Source organism: Grammomys surdaster, unplaced genomic scaffold (genome assembly GCF_004785775.1).
Source record: "Grammomys surdaster isolate TR1022 unplaced genomic scaffold, NIH_TR_1.0 198, whole genome shotgun sequence".
Taxonomy (NCBI): domain Eukaryota; kingdom Metazoa; phylum Chordata; class Mammalia; order Rodentia; family Muridae; genus Grammomys; species Grammomys surdaster.
Genome location: NW_021604643.1, coordinates 3,523,798 through 3,527,182, shown reverse-complemented (window position 1 = coordinate 3,527,182; position 3,385 = coordinate 3,523,798).

Below are 3,385 nucleotides of genomic sequence, written 5' to 3'. Positions count from 1 at the left end.
CTAAACTCATGTCTTGCATGCCCAGAATCTCTTATATCCCTGCTTCCTCCCAGAGTGCCTCTAAAATGTCCTTCTACAAGTCCTGGCATCCATCATGCTCTAGTGACCACTTGATTGTAACCACAATACTCAGATGTTATTAGTCCCACTCTGTAGAGGGGTAAACTGAGGCTGAGAAATGTCAATGTAACACACTCTTTGCACAGGGCTAGTAAATGTTGTTAACTTTCTAGAATACCATGCCAAGATTCTTAGCTTACATTTCAACATTCAATACAACACAGGGACACAATACTCTTCTGGAAAGAGCGTCCAGTAGATAGAACATCTTGGATCTTGGAGAACACAGATTTAGTGACTGCAGATTGTGGCCCTGAGTGTGTGTGCTTGCAGCATGCTCTCAGGAGATGTTGGTGCTGTGGGCCCAAGGTCACTGTGTGAGTAGTAAGGTTCCTGGTCACGGATTGGCCAGGAAGTGGGAGCCACTGAAAGGCCCCCAGGGAGGGGACACCCCCACTCAAGCCACGAGAACTCACGACCACTCAAAAGACTCAGAGACACCCATCTTGATGTAACAGCAAGAGGTATACTTTTAATCAGCACGCTGAGGCCGAGACCCCATATCCCACGCAGGGGCAGAGGAGCTCGACCCCCAGCTCGGGGAGAGTAGGGTATTTAGAGGAAAACACCACAACCCAGGGGGAGTGAGGAGGGGTAACTGGAAAGTGCCAGGGTTCAGGGAACAATCATGGGGATAGTGCCAGCCCATTACTCAGCTTATGACAGGTTCGAGGAACAATCATGGGGAAAGTGTAGGTCTTTTTTTCTCAAGGCTCAATCTTATTCAACCGTATTATTTACATCGTCTACTTTGTGGTTAGCCAAGTTCTTGTTCTTGGAGCACAAAGCCCTAGAACTAGCTGATCTGCCCTCCTGGCTCTTCTTACTGTTAGTCTGCTAGAAGTGACATTTCTATTAACCCTTCACTACCACTCATGACCCCTTTAAAGGATGACTAGAGACGGAGGTCTGCATAGTTAGAAGACAGTGGACAAAGGGAAATGGAGCTGTGTCTGGGAGGCCTGGCCTTGTCACAGTCACACTGCCTGTGAGAGGCCTGAGGCCTTCTGCATCTTCTAGAATGTGACATGTAAGCCTAGGGGATAAATCTGCCGCTATCCTGTTTCTGGTAAGAGTGTAATTGGTTTGGGAGGATAAAGACTCAGCAGTGCTGCCACACAGACAGCCTTTGGTTCGAATCACCAACAAAGTAAGCCCTGCATTCATTTGTGGTCTCATATGAGTTAAAATTAGTTCATGTCCCTTAGTTTTGCGACACAAAGCATGGATTTGGGGCATCACAGGACCTGGCAGCAGGATAGGAGAGAAAGCAGTGGGCTTTCCTGGAGAGAGTAGAGGCAAGAACTGAAGGGACTGGCTTCCTTAGAAATGCAGAGCCTTAGCTGGATTCTTAGTTCAGGAGCATAGTGAAGTTTAGGGCTGCTCTCAGGGTCTTGCTTTTAGTAGCGTCTGAATGAAACTTTCTGCTTTAAAACTGTCCACTCTTTCTCTCCCTTCTACCTGGTCTCTATCTGGTTACTTTAAACCATGCTTCTGTTTACTTGGTGCCATGTCTTGGGCAGTGCTTCTTGTCATCTTCATGGTTGTTTGCTCTCAGTTTCCCTGTTTCCTCTCTCCCTACCTTCTACTGGGGATGCTTGCTCCCTTGAGCCCTGCTGTTACTTAAGGGCTTCCTTTATAATTCATGCCCTTCTTTCCTTGTCGTTTGCTTAGTCACTCTGCTTCTTTGATGTGTTCTTTGTTTAGACTTTGATTTCTTGTGGGCCCTTTGAGCCTCTCTGTTCTTTTTCGTTTAACATAGAATTCTGTTTTTCTAAACACGAGGGCTCAGAGTAGCTTTCCTCTCCTTCAGTTTTGAGCATGATCAGCAGTCATGGACTTTTCTAGAATCATTTAAGTACTGCTCTATATAGCTTTTACTGAGTTGTACTGTAGTAGCAGAATTCCGGTATCTGGTAGCTTTTAAAGCAAAGATGTATTTATTCCCTGTTCTGCTCATTCTTTATTCAAGGTCAGCTCAGGTGCCAAGTACCTTCAGTGCAGGTGCAGGCTAAAGTGACAGCCCCTGGGACATGTTGGCCTTGTGGCAGAAGAATGAGTGAGAGCTGGAAGAATCTAGCAGTTAGATTTTTGTTTTGTTTTGTTTTGTACTGGGGATCAAACTCAGAGCCTTGTACATGCTAGATACCAAGCAAGCATTCAACCACTGGGCTACCTCCACAGCCCTGGGAATGACTCTGAAAGCTTTTGTGCAGAATTGGAATGAATCACTTCCAAGGGAGGTCTGAAAGACAATGAAAGTAAGAGAATGTGGGAAGAGAAAGGAGTTTGTCTTTCTGGAGTATGGCTGAAGTTTTCTTGCCAGCCAAGAGTCAATAATTTTATAAAAAATTTGCATGAAGACTACCTCACTGTGATGGTATTTCTTTGTAATATTTCAAATAAACATGTTAAGATAGCAAGTGATCTGAGTATGGCCTTGTTCCTTTTCCAGATGTATACCTGCAATTTTTTTTGGATGATTTCACTAACAAGACCATAAATTTCATTTACAGTAAAAATGGGTCTTAATGCCTTGTGCAACCCTTTGGGACCCATGGATTTACCTTACCACCAGAATCATATATAGTGCACCCCAAGAACCATTCTCTACTCTCATTTACTGGAAAAGGGGAGATATAATGTCCTCAGCCGTGCTTTGAGATGTAACTTCAGCCTCCCAGGCCATACATATAGCGATTAGAGAAACACTTCAGCACAATTCTCACAAGAAGTTCACAATCACACCTGCATGTGTACTCTTCTTTACCCAAGCACCTCTCTCTCCAATGCCTGTGTTTGAATCAGTGTTTAGCTCTCACTCTTCCAAGTCCCCACTTTGCTATACATTGACTTATCCTTTCCTGTGGTGATGGCAAGAATCCTGGCATCAGCTGAGAAAGGGTCTTTGAAAGGAAGCCAGTCTACTACAAATGGTAATGTGAATCTGTGTCTCAGAAGCACACCCATGGCTGCTGAAAACCACTGGGGTGGGGTTTATATTCCACTCTGAATCCAAGTGTGAACTGCAGGTATATTCACGGAACAAGGTTGCATTATTGGACCTTTGCATTAAGGAAAGTTAGTAAGTAGGAAGGATTTTGTAGTCTGAAACATTGTTTTTATAGCCAGAAGTCAACCTGTCCTAGGTAGGGTAGGGATAGGGTAACTGGATGGAACCACCTTGTATTGCATTAGTGGTCATTTCAGTGGGTAGCTTGTCACAAAACATGAACTTGTTGGGCAGTTATCTTTGTTATGACTC